The following is a 14,685-nucleotide window of genomic DNA, read 5'->3' as shown; positions in this document are numbered from 1 at the left end:
TATCTGTCCTAGGAAGTGGTAGCGAGCAACTAAGTGGTCTAGCCATAGCTAGGCCGGAACATGTAGGTTGTGCCTAGAGAGGCCAGAAAGTGTAAATTTTATTGAACAAAGACGCTCTAATCACAAAAGTAAAAGTAAAGATTGCCTTGAGTAGGCTGTAACGGTTTTGGAGCGCAGTCTCCTTGGTAGAATTATAGAGCATACAGGCTCTTTTCGTGTAAGGTAAAATATGTTTGTATGAATATTGAATGGTGCTTTTGGAAGGCCGTAACTTGTAACCTTTGCAGCAAAGTGCTCATGAAAATTGTGTAATTTAAAAATCCTGTAAAAGAAATTGGGAGATTTGACTCCCTGACTTATCTAAACGCAACATTAGTGATGTAGTGAATTTTGTAAATAGGGAGCCTGGAGCTCAATTTGTAACCAGCCTTTTCTAGGTTATTCCGTTTTTTTTCTATTTTGTACCGGACTAGCTCTGTATCTGCAATCTTGTTCTGTCACCTAGCACATTGTTTTGTTAAAGTTTAATGCCTGAAAATAAATATAACCTTAATTTTATGTTTCAAATTCATCTTTTGACTGTCGTAGATAGATCCATTCAAGCCAGCACCTTCTTTCACCTTTCTTTTCCACGCAAACACGGTAATAATAATAATAATAATAATAATAATAATAATAATAATAATAATAATAATAATAATAATAATAATAATAATAATAGAAATTACATATTGCTCTCATTTTCCCACTTTCTTTCTTTCTTTTCCTGATTATTTCTTGTCGGTAATGCATGTGGGTGTGACCCAATGTAACGTCGTTAGGCCTTCCTGACGCCAATATTGCTTTTCTCTATCGCGTTAGTAATGCAGTGTATATTATGCAGTGGTGTGTATTAAGATGTACACAAACCCCAGTCTCCGAGTCGTGGCTAAATTCTTTAGCCCGATCGGGAATCGAACCCGGGTCCCATTGAACCGAAGGCATATACACTGACCATTTAGCTAAAGAGTCGGATTATTATGATTATTATTCTTTTTTTGCTAGGGGCTTACGTCGCACCGACACAGATAGGTCTTTTGGTGACGATGGGGTAGGAAAGGCCTAGCAGCTGGAAAGAAGCGGCCGTGGCCTTAATTAAGGTACAGCTCCAGCATTTGTCTGGTGTGAATTATTATTATTATTATTATTATTATTATTATTATTATTATTATTAGTTTTCATGCCGTGGCGTAGCCTATGAAGCCTGCTATTTTGTCTTATGATATAACACCACAATGTACATAGAGTTTAACTTCTTCTTGTTCTGTTTCCAGTTTTCCCCGCATCAGTTGCGTCGTGGGTGCGAACAGCGTCACACATGTAGATTTGGTTCTGTTTTACGGCCGGATGCTCTTCCAGACACCAATATGGACGGATGTAATTAATATTGCGTTTTCGGTGGTTGGTAGCGTGGTGTGTTGTCTGAATATGCAGTGGGGAGTGTTGGGAGAGTCACAAATCACAGTCCTCGAGCCAGCAGAATTAATCATACATACATACATACATACATACATTATCATTATATACTGTTATGCCTTTCAGCGTTCAGTCTGCAAGCCTCTGTGAATTTACTAAACGTCGCCACAATCCTCGATTTGCAACTAGTGATGTGGCCTCATTTAGTTCTACAGTACACCTCTTATCTTTAAATCGTTAGAAACCGAGTCTAACCATCGTCGTCTTGGCCTACCTCTACTTCTTTTACCCTCCATAGCAGAGTCCATTATTCTCCTAGGTAACCTATCCTCCTCCATTCGCCTCACATGACCCCACCACCGAAGCCGGTTTATGCGTACAGCTTCATCCATCGAGTTCATTTCTAAATTAGCCTTTATCTCCCCATTCCGAGTACCCTCCTGCCATTGTTCCCATCTGTTTGTCCCAGCAATCATTCTTGCTACTTTCATGTCTGTTACTTCTAACTTATGAATAAGGTATCCTGAGTCCACCCAGCTTTCGCTCCCGTAAAGCAAAGTTGATCTGAAAACAGACCGATGCAAAGATAGTTTCGTCTGGGAGCTGACTTCCTTCTTACAGAATACTGTTGATCGCAGCTGCGAGCTCACTGCATTAGCTTTACGACACCTTGATTCAATCTCACTTACTATATTAGCATCCTGGGAGAACACACAACCTAAGTACTTGAAATTATCGACCTGTTCTAGCTTTGTATCGCCGATCTGACATTCAATTCTGTTCAATTTCTTACCTACTGACATCAATTTAGTCTTCGAGAGGCTAATTTTCATACCATACTCATTGCACCTATTTTCTAGTTCCAAGATATTAGACTGTAGGCTTTCGGCACAATCAGCCATTAAGACCAAATCGTCAGCATAGGCCAGACTGCTTACTACATTTCCACCTAACTGAATCTCTCCCTGCCATTTTATACCTTTCAGCAGATGATCCATGTAAACTACGAATAGCAAAGGTGAAAGATTACCGTAAGTACCCTGAACCATGAACTCATTCTACCATCAATTCTCACTGAAGCCCAATTGTCAACATAAATGCCTTTGATTGATTTTAATAATCTGCCTTTAATTCCATAGTCCCCCAGTATGGCGAACATCTTTTCCCTCGGTACCCTGTCATATGCTTTCTCTAGATCTACAAAACATAAACACAACTGCCTATTCCTCTCGTAGCATTTTTCAATTACCTGGCGCATACTGAAAATCTGATCCTGACAGCCTCTCTGTGGTCTGAAACCACACTGGTTTTCATCCAACTTCCTCTCAACGACTGATCGCACCCTCCCTTCCAAGATGCCAGTGAATACTTTGCCTGGTATACTAATCAATGAGATACTGAACCCTTGAACTTACCATTCCATCGCAGGTCGGCCACGGCTGCTACAGTAGAACAATATAGAACTCTAAAATCATGGGTCGTTGCGGGAATAAATTCGGTCACGGTCTTAACCAAACGATGGGGTTCAGAAGAGAGCCTAACTACTTGAAATGAGGAGCAAATATGTGCTTACTAACTTTTATTAAAATCGAAATGACACGACAACATTGTTACTTTAATATAAATCCTTGAGAGAAAAAAAATTATAAATTATTTATTATTGAATGTTTCAAACACAGTCACATTGCATAGCGTTGATTTATTTCTCACAATATCGAAGAGTTGTTTCGGTGAAATTAGTACATTAGTGGAGAGCGAAACTGAAAAACTGAAAAAGGAAAGACCTGAAAACCGGGCACCTATTACTCCAAACGAGAACTGAGAATTAATCCACACGATCCGTGGAAAATCTGACTTTCAACAAGTAGAACGCCTGATTTCCTCTCAATTAAGGTTATCCACCAGTCGAATACCCTTTACGGATACGGAACACCCGCCGAATGGACCCTTAATCGAACCAAATTGACTATCAGTTGCTTTGGATAGGTTGCAAAATATTGTGGGAAAGCATGGTGTTCACTACAAGTTGACAGCATCATTCACAATTGAAATAAAATTCCACCATGTATTTGTCATTCATGACACCCTTAAGTGATAAGGTAATCCCGATGCTAAATGTGCATCACCCAAACAGCTGTTCGGAAGTAACCAACAACAACATGATCCGCGAGGATCTTACGTTACGTCGTTCTAAAGGAACAAAACTGCGAAATGCAGGAAACACTTATTCATCACGTATCTAGAAGAAATGCCAAACACTGAAGTTAATTAAAAAGTGGTAAATCACTTGAAAAGTATTATTACCAAACCGATTTTCAGGTTAGAAACGGTTATGTTACGCTTAATGAAATTACCAGTCCACATTGAAAAAATATTACAACTTTAAGGAATTCTTTCCTTAAAAAACAATGACTACCTTTACAGATCTATCTACTTATTGTCTGTCCCAACACACTACCTATAAAATGATTACTTAATCGAATTCAACTACGAATAAAATGAAAGTACGACAAAGATTGAAAATAAAATAATATTACTGGTTGACGAATCGAAACCGCATTCGCAACTCAAGTCTCACGCTAATACACTGAGTGTCAATATGCACACTATCAAAACGAAACGGACGTCAGAACGACAAAACAATTAAGTCCATAAAATAAAATGACATATCGAAGTCATTAAAACTCAACACGCATGGAGAATTACAGTAAAAATATTTAATCTCCATCAGGTCGATATCCAATATTTGGGCAACCCACATTCACCGATAGCGGCCCCGTTATCTCAGGGAACATCCTTCAGCTTTTGGGGCTACGCACTAGTTGGCCTCATTATTGTCGATCTAACCCTCTTCATATTTCATATTTTACTGTAGAGGCTACCTTCGCAGAAGTCACTTCCCGAAAACAAAAGAAACATCTAATCTGAGACTTGAGTATGTACAGCTGACATCCCAGACCTATCGTCGGGCTCACTTAAAATCTGTACATCCTAACATTAATCTCTATGTACATGACACCTTCCAAATTCTATCGTCGGGCGTGAACTAGGACATCTCATCATCAGTAACTCCAAAGGATAACATGTGACGTCCTAAATCTATTGTCGGGCGTCAAAATGGATCGTACTACGTATCCCCTAGCATATCAGGCGAACTAACAATTTCAAACCAACTCTGACATTTCAATACACATGGGACCACGTCTCTTACTATTAAACGAATGCAAGTCGAAAAATGCAGTAAGTCTCCATCTCGTTACAATACGTGAACTCGAAAATAAATATACGTGACGAACAATTCTCCAACTCAAACACAATCTCAGCCTGTGCAATGAAGTTTTTAGGGAAGCAATGATAACTCCCAACACACGTCTACCATTTAGTGGATGTATTCAAAATAATAATCATCACTACCGCATTAGAAACTCTCAAATCGCCTACCGTCAATTCCAAATATTTATATCAATGATATATCCAGTGAAACGAAATTCAATACAACACCAACCATGTATTCGAAATGCTCTTTTATCCTTGAGGTCGCATTATCTTAATATTCATACGGGCTTTACGTAACTAGTTACTTGACTTTTACTACCATGATTTTTAACCTTTTACTAGAGTCGTTTTCACTTGGGACCTTACTAGAAATCTACGATGCCTCACACAGTAGTCGTCTCAAATTTCGGATTGGTAGCGGAATACTCTACAGCCTGTCACAATACAGTCTGTTTCACAAATACTTCCTCGACAAACATAGCCTGTCTCAAACTCATTCTCCTCGCCTTATCCCAGCGGTATCACTTAAAATCCAGGCTTCATTTCATCTTCAATATTCCTATCCCTCTCATCTTCACATATATAAATTCTTCGCTCTCAACCCATTTTTCTTATATTTCCAAGACCCCTTTCATTTTTCAATCCCCTAGTGAAAACAACAACCATTATGAAATACACCTCTTTATTTTACTATTACTACGACTTTCGGACCTCGAGAATCCAAGAACACACCGCGACTTTCCGTATCACTGATATACACGATGTCCCAAAATTTTTACTTCCCATGAATAAATATAAGTCTATCGAATTTCACTGAAATATTCTAAGTGCCTGTGATCCTTGTAAAATATACAGGTTAAATGCACTTTTAACATAGACAAATTTCTTTATCCCGCGGTAGACATTATTATTATTATTATTATTATTATTATTATTATTATTATTATTATTATTATTATTATTATTATCGACAAACATTTCTGAATTCAACTGATATTTGAAATTAAGACACTCTTCACGACTATTTTACAATCATAGCTTTCCTAAATTTTCTCGCTTTGGACAATATCTCATAGAACATTAACACCAGATTTAAACGTTGCATTTTTACAGTTTCTTGACGTGAAATTTTCAAACTAAAATTTTCACACGCTGACCAAAATTGTAACACTTTTCGCCTGAAAATTACAAATATCAACCCGACAATCATCTTGAACAGTATGTTGGGGCAGAACAAAAAAATCTACCTACAACATAATACAAATATAGACAGACCTGCACATGGCGTCATTTCCAGTATTCTGGCTACATCCTCGCCAGCTGACCTCGTGCCTTTAGCCGTACATTTTCACAAATAACATCATCATTTCCAACATTTCACTCTTACAAACACTGCCTTTTTCACACGATATAAAATTACAACAAAAATCACGCACTTTCCTCGTTATAATGTGTACCACGAAACTCCCGTGTTCTGCAGTCAACTGCTACTGTCTGCTTTCGTCCCAGAGTTGTCTCTCTCTGTCACCCACAAACACACCAGGTGTTCAACAGATAACGAAATCAAAACTACTCTGACTAGCTTCCCAATTCTCTTACCACTTTCAATCGCACATAAGGTGATACAGTAACATTTGCTGTGTACTTTAACAGACGCCTATACTTTCACAATTTATCGGCAATAGTTCAGAAATTTTCTGTCACCTTCCCTTTCTAAACCGACTGGGTGGACCTCAGCCACGAACATGTACTAAGTCGTTTGTAGATCAATCTGGTACAATTTTCTGCTGACGACGGGCGTAAGCTACCGCCGCTTCAAAAATCAGATCGACACTCAAAAATATGCAATGGAGGGGTTCCTCTTATAGTCTATAGGAGGGACGCTACACACACTACTAAGCTTGATCGCGTAATCTGCTAATTTCGCGTCCAATAGACCGATTTTTATGAGACTTGTCCCAGACTTCCGGACAGACTTGTAATTATTTTAGATGTTAATCTCATAATTTTACCACACTCACAACAGGTGAAATAAAGTATTTCTGCCCGAACGTTTCGCGCGTTTTCTTCATCCCTTGACCTTGGCACGTGGAGCTAGTTCACTGATCTGACGCTGACTTGTACTTAGGCTTAACTGCATTTATAATTTACCCTGGGGGCTCTGTCTTCACGTAGGGTTTAAGAATAATTTAGATTATTTATTTCTTTATTTACTGTGTTACCGTATTTTTGTGGTAGGTAGAGGTGAAGAAGGTGCGGGGGTGAACGGGTCTCAAACTACGAAATTAAAGTTAATGTGAAATTTAACAAGGTTATATTCTCTTTTTAAAACCAAGAAATAACAAGCATGGTAGGTACAGAGTAGCAAGGCAACAAAAGAGCAACAACAGTATTTACAGGCTTTGGGCTTCGAGCCCCGAACTCACAATTCTTGAGCAGTTAGCCCAAGCTTACATGTACATAAGGTTTAACCAAGGGGCAGAAAACCCCAATCATGCCCAGGAGCACTTGCTCCAAATTACACAGTAAGATCTCCTAGAGGCACGCAGAAACAAATTTCAAAAGAGCGATCCGCTCTCAAAGTTTTAAGCCTATCAAAAGGCCACACCTAACTCGACCTTCAAGCTGTCCTCTAAGGACGTAAACACAGGGGTAAAATACCCAACCTACTGAGGCCTATTAAGCGAGAAAAGGATAATTACATGGCCTCTAAAATACCAATGTGAGAGGAGGCGAACTGCACTCCTAATACATTTTGTTTTAAAACCTAATCTGGCTCTAGGCCACAAATGCAAGGGCTAATCCCATACTAACGAGGTGACTTTAGAAGGAAACAATTTACATTACGTTAAAGAAGAATTGGTTGTGAAAAGGTAAGTTCACCTCAAAACAATATGAGTGGGAGCTCGAGAGGGTAAAGCACTCTCTATCCCAATATGTAGCATAAAAGAGAATAGATACTAAGAGTCTTTACATTTTAGGGAAAAGTTACATGGTGGAAAAGCTTCGGACCCGCCCCGAGAGTTAAACTGCTGAGCTAGCAAGAAAAGAAGTTATTATACGGCCATTACCTGGTTGTTGAACTATCCGAAGAAAGAGGCGCTTCCCGCCCCCTGCTATGTACTTTACACACTGAAAGATGGTACAGAAGTGGCGCAGAGACCCTAAAATCAGCAGTTTATATACTCTCGCGGAAAGTTCGAGGCGTTTCAGGAAAGAAAACACCCGCCCACAATCATTTATTGGTTAGGGTTAAGCAGCATATCCAATTTGAAGAAGAAACACCTTATTGGTCATAAATTAATTAAAGAAATTCGGGATTGGCTAAATTCAAAACAAGGGGAAAGAAAGGGGTATACAGCCAACTTAAACAATACCAGAAAGAAATCTAACAAGAAACAAACTTTTGAAATAAAAATTTCTCCAAAAAAAACAGTTCTTTCACCTTGCACTAGGGTGCACTATAGTAGTTCTTCAGTAGTGTCCTCTAGAAGAGAAAGTTCACACTCCTTACTACAAGCAAAACAAAAATACGTCGAAAACGACCCAGTTCAGAAACTTCAAAATTTCCAAGTAGTGAGATCTTCTGGGTAACTTGAAAATTAATACATTAGATAAAGTTCGGACTTCCTCCAGCAGAGGATTTTCAACTGGCGCAAGGTTTGAATTAGCGGCGTGGAGGTGTACCTCCCGGTACAGACCTCCCCCCACCAAAAGTCCCTCCAGGGGTGATACATGAGATTTGTTTGAAACTAACGTCCAAGTTATGATGTTGATATGGAGATTAATTGCAGAAGCATTTATAAAAATTTTCTAAATTTGGTTTGATCCAGTTTCAAAATTCTTGTAGTAACCGTTGAAGTAATGTCTTTATGTTTGTAGGAATTGAATTCAGAAGAAAATCTTTTAACACTTGAAAGTGAAGAAAAATTTTCAAAGTCCACCAAATATTGCAGTAGAATTCCCAAGTGTAGTGATTGCTGATAGTAAATGTCCATGTAGTTGATTAAATTGGATGGCCAGACCGGCCGCTGCAGCTTGTGTCCAGAGGAGGCCGCTCGGACCCCTCAAGTACCCTGAAATACCGCTCGCCCGCACTATGAGAGGAGTAGTGGAGTTGAAGCACGCCGCGCCCGCGGTGAACATATACAGGCTGCGGGCCGGTAGCAGATCGTGCGCCGCACATCAGCCTTGGCTGGGAGGAGGGCTCCGGCTCGCCGTACACAGGTTGGCCTCACTGGGGACGGGCGGGCCCATACCCTGCCTCAGGAACGGTACGGCGCCGCGCTGCTGCGGGGGCACTGAAATATTAAAGCTCGGCGGCAGAATTTTGTTTGACCAGAATGATTTTTAGGGTACAATCTCAGTGGAGGAGATGAGTGGCCAGCGGCGTGGAGATATTTATTTCATTCCTCTAAGCCACTGTGTGTTGGGGAGCAGGAGACGGGAGCGTGGTAATGGCCGTGGCAAGGACAGGATGGCAGTTTAACTAATCGGGGAACGTTTACAATCAATGGTAACAGACAAAGTAAACAGATTCCAAGGGCGGAAGGCCTTAAAGGTGAAAACCTTCAAATATATATATATATATATAACCTTCATATTCCTTTCAAATTACATGAAGCAAGTTAACACAAAAATTACACCGGTTTCACCTGGGACAGGTGAACCCTAAATATCCTCTCGGTGGCTGGATTACTTAATAATAAGGTAACGGGAGTAAGGAAATCGAGAATGATACACGGCCCATGAAATCTGGGGGCAAGCTTGCCCGCGGGAACAAAATTCTTGACCATCACCTGGTCACCTACCTTCAAATTGGTGGGTCTCCGTCCACGATCATATCTTTCCCTAACCTTTTCATGAGACACCTTAAGATTGGCTTTAGCTTTCTTCCAAAGATCTTTAATATTATCCGGATCTATTGTCTCGGGTAGAATGTCACTCAGAGACCAGAGGTTAGAGAGCGGCATGTTGGGAACGAACTTGAACATCAACGAAGCTGGGGTAAACTTGTGAGATTCATGAACCGCCGAATTCAAAGCAAAAGCTAACCAATGCAGGGACGTGTCCCACCTAGAATGATCTTCATGATGATAGGCAATAAGCGCGGACCTGAGATTACGATTAACCCGTTCAGCCAGAGATGGTTGAGGGTAATAAGCAGAAGTCGTCACATGAGAGATGGACAAGTCAAAACAGAATTTACGAAAAAGATTTGATGTGAACGCCTTAGCATTATCAGACACAATATATTGGCACGGACCAAAAGAAGCAAAAATAGAATTTAGGTAAGTAATGGTGGACTGAGCGGTAGCCAGCTTAGTCGGAAATAACCAGGAAAATCTTGTAAAACCATCTACGCATACAAAGATGAACTTGTTGGCATTTCCCTTTGACTGGGGGAAGGGTCCTACATAATCAATATACAGGCGTTCCATGGGGCGCGAAGCCTGTTGCGAAGACAAAAGGCCTACCTTGGTGGACATGGTGGGTTTACTAAGCAAACAAGATTTACAAGCTTTTACTAGTTCACGGATTTCACCGTCCATACCCTTCCAGATGAACCTTTCACGAATCTTTTCACGAGTTTTAAAGATTCCAAGATGCCCCCCTAATGGGGTCTCATGATAGTACTTGAAGATCATAGGCACAAGAACAGCTGGAACGACAACCTTCATCATCTTATCATGCCTCGAAGGGCAACATAGAACACCATTCCTCAGTACATAAGGGACAACATGTTCTCCAGAAGAAAGGGTTTCCATTATCGGAGCCAGCGTCGGATCTTCACGTTGGTATTTCTCGATATCCCTAAAGAGCATGGGAGCATCTGTTAAGATGGCATTAACATCAGATAGTATGGACTCGGGAGGTGATGAACTGTCGACCAGTTCATGGGTCTCGACGTCGTTGGAAAACATACGGCTGAGTCCATCGGCAACAACATTTTCGGTCCCTCTGATATGCCTGACATCGAATTGGAAGGCAGAAATTCGGATGGCCCAACGGGCTATACGACCAGTACGACGCGGCCTACCTAAAACCCAGCTTAAGGCTTGATTATCTGTCTCCAGGTCGAATTTGACATGTTCCAGATAGAGACGGAACTTTTCTAAGGCAAATAAGACTGCCAAACCTTCGAGCTCATAGATGGAATACTTGGCTTCTTGAGCCGATAGAGTCCTAGATGCATAGGCGATGGGTCGCCTCCCCAATTCAGTCTCTTGAAGAAGGACTGCTGCTACTGCTGACGACGACGCGTCAGTTTGGACGATGAATTTCTTTGAGAAATCAGGCATAGCAAGGACAGGGGCATTACAGAGAGCTAATTTAAGATCTTCAAAAGCGGCTTGTTGAGAAGGTCCCCACTCGAATTTGATGCCTTTCATACGAAGAAGGTTTAAGGGCGCCGCTCTATTAGCGAAGTTAGGAATAAACTTCCTGAAGAAATTCACCATACCAATGAACCTGGCGATACCTTTAATGTCCTTGGGAGGTTTAAAATCACGTATGGCCTGTGTTCTAGAATGATCGACTGCCACACCATCAGGTGACACAATATGCCCTAGGAATGACATGGAGGGTTTAGCGAAGGCAACCTTGGACAATTTAACAGTTAACCCAGCCTTACGCAGGCGATTGAGAACTTCTCGCAGATGATCTAGATGTTCTTCAAAGGTCTCCGAAAATACGACGACATCATCCAAGTAGTGATACAAGTACTCAAATTTGATGTCGGAGAAGACCCTATCTAGCAGTCTAGTGAGTACAGCTGCTCCCGTGGGGAGCCCGAAAGGCACGCGGTTGTATTCATACAAATTCCAATCCGTGGCAAACGCTGTAAGATGTTTAGACTCTTCCGCTAGGGGAATTTGATTATAGGCCTGATTCAAGTCCAAGATAGTAAAGAACTTGGCCTTACGAAACCATGAAAAACAAGAATGAAGGTCAGGAAGGGGCACAGATTGTAACACCACCTTCCGATTGAGAGCCCTATAATCAATGATAGGCCTGAAGCCCCCTTGGGGTTTCGGGAATAGAAAAATAGGCGAAGAATACTCCGACTTAGAGGGCCTAATAATACCATCCTTCAACATCCGATCGATGATTTCTTTCAATGCCTTCATTTTTGGTGGAGACAGCCTATATGGTGGAAAACGGACAGGAATCGAATCCGTGACCTCAACTTTGTATTCAATAAGGTCAGTAACACCAAGAGTATCAGAGAACACCTCTGGAAACGACTGACACAACTTACGAATACTATCAGCCTGCTCCTCAGGTAGATGTCTAAGGTCTAACAACATCTCATCCTGGGTAGGCGAAATAGATGAACATGATGCAGAATCACATTTTAACAAGGGGATTTTACAATTGGAAGCAAATTTGAATGTGCACGACTTACTCTGAAGATCGAGCACAAGACCAGTGTGAGAAAAGAAGTCAGCTCCCAATATGATGGGGCAAGACAAGTGGTTAGCCACAAACAATTTGATTTTCCATGTAAATTTAAAAATACGAATTTTGACCTGTAAAGAACCTAGAATTTCTAATGGAGATGAATTAGCCGAAACATATTGGATCGAAGAAGAACAATAGTCAGGAAGTTTACAAACAGATTTCAATTTTGCATACCATTCAGGCGAAATAATAGAACAAACACTGCCTGCATCTAATAGAGCTGTTATAGGCTCATTATTTAACTCAATTTTGAGAAAGGGGACCGGTGCGGGGGTATCCGCCGCAATCCTAAGACATTCTTTGGGGCATTCAAAAGATGGATTTGCAGATTGAACGTTCCCTGAATTTTCGATCTGTTTACCAGGGGCTGAGCCTCGGAAAGATGGATTAGTCGACTCAGCCGAAGCCACTAGTCACTTTTTATTATTGGCATTGGTGGAATTTGCACCAGAGGTTGAGCAGGAGAGGGTGCTATTTGAATTTCGGCAATTCTTGGCGATATGTGAGAAAGCCCCACAATTAAAACAGCCTTGTGATGAACCAGCTCCATTATTTGCCCTACTAGTTTTGACCAATGGACATTTATTGCGAAGATGGTCAGGCGACCCGCAAGCATAACATTTACGGGGTGTGACTGGTCGGCGAGGTGGAGGCCGAGTATTACTAAACGAAGGAGGGGGTTCTTTCGCGACACGCAAGGAATCGGCGTATCTAACTCTTTCCGCTGAGACGGCCAATGCTTCAAGTTCAGAGAAGGTTTGCGGGCACGCCGCGAAACACAAATATGACCTATGAGATGGTGAAATGCCTTCCACAATAGCTTGTACAATCTGATCCTCAGGGAAGTGAAGAGCAAACACCCTAGTATAGAACTTAATGTCTTGTATGAAATCAGCCAGATTTTCATCCAATCTCAGTACTCGATAATAGTACTTCTGAATCAGAGATGACCTCGCGCGAGCAGGAATAAAATTTGCAAGCAGATGTGCATGAAAATCGGCAATGGCTCTTACTATTTTATCGGAGAGAATACCAATTGCATAAGGATAAATTATCTGTAAAATTTGACACGGAGAAAGTGAAAAAACAAGGGCATGATCTTGAAATTCAACTAAAAACCTTAAGAATGAAATAACTTCACTGGTAGTGTTAACAGAAAACTTCGAGGTACCTCTGAGCAACATTGCTAATGGATGAGGCAAGCTGCTGAACCCAGGTGATATAGTAGGTAAAGGTTTCAGTGGCAAAGAAGTTAGTTCAGAACGTACATTATTCAACGACATACGGCGTTCAGACTCGTTGTCCAATGGGGCAGAGATAGTTTGAGCTCCAACGGTTTTCCTATTGACTTCTCCTTTAGGAGGCTCTTCCTCGCTACCTACATTCACCGTAGCGGGTTGATCAGTTTTGGGAGGAACTTCCCCAGTTAACAATTGAGTAACCTTACTAGATAATTCAGAAATATTTTCAAGCACCGTACTAGCTTCCTTCCTCTGAACGTCATTCAATTTTAGAGACAACAGATCGTTAACTCTATTTGAAAAATGAAATAGCCTGGCTTGCACACGCTTAATTTGATTAGGAGAAGGATAATTTTCGTCAAAAAAACTAACTACAGATGCTAGCCCAGTAATATTCTCGATGATCGTGGAGAGAGAGTCGTCAATTTCTTTCTCTCCCAAAGTGGGGATGGAAATGGGCAAATCAAGGGACTCTCTAAGCTTGTTTGTGTCTACTGCAACCGTGCCTCCAGATTGCACATTTCTGATAGTTAACTCATAGATCAACTCCTCCTTGCGCAAATAGTTAAGATGGAGAACATCGCGAGGGCCGGGTATGATGAGAGAACAATTTTGAAACAGGACAAATCAAAAATTCCAGCAACTGAGAAAATTGTTAGAGTTCGGATCAAAGCAATGTTTAGCCGGCAAAAGGGGCTAAATTGAGACCCATTCAACCACGCTCTGCTACCACTTGTTACCGTATTTTTGTGGTAGGTAGAGGCGAAAGAAGGTGCGGGGGTGAACGGGTCTCAAACTACGAAATTAAAGTTAATGTGAAATTTAACAAGGTTATATTCTCTTTTTAAAATCAAGAAATGACAAGCATGGAAGATACAGAGTAGCAAGGCAACAAAAGTGCAACAACAGTATTTACAGGCTTTGGGCTTCGAGCCCCGAACTCACAATTCTTGAGCAGTTAGCCCAAGCTTACATGTACATAAGGTTTAACCAAGGGGCAGAAAACCCCAATCATGCCCAGGAGCACTTGCTCCAAATTACACAGTAAGATCTCCTAGAGGCACGCAGAAACAAATTTCAAAAGAGCGATCCGCTCTCAAAGTTTTAAGCCTATCAAAAGGCCACACCTAACTCGACCTTCAAGCTGTCCTCTAAGGACGTAAACACAGGGGTAAAATACCCAACCTACTGAGGCCTATTAAGCGAGAAAAGGATAATTACATGGCCTCTAAAATACCAATGTGAGAGG

Source organism: Anabrus simplex, chromosome 1, assembly GCF_040414725.1.
Source record: "Anabrus simplex isolate iqAnaSimp1 chromosome 1, ASM4041472v1, whole genome shotgun sequence".
In the NCBI taxonomy this organism is placed as follows: Eukaryota; Metazoa; Arthropoda; class Insecta; order Orthoptera; family Tettigoniidae; genus Anabrus; species Anabrus simplex.
Note: the sequence above shows the minus strand (reverse complement) of the source record.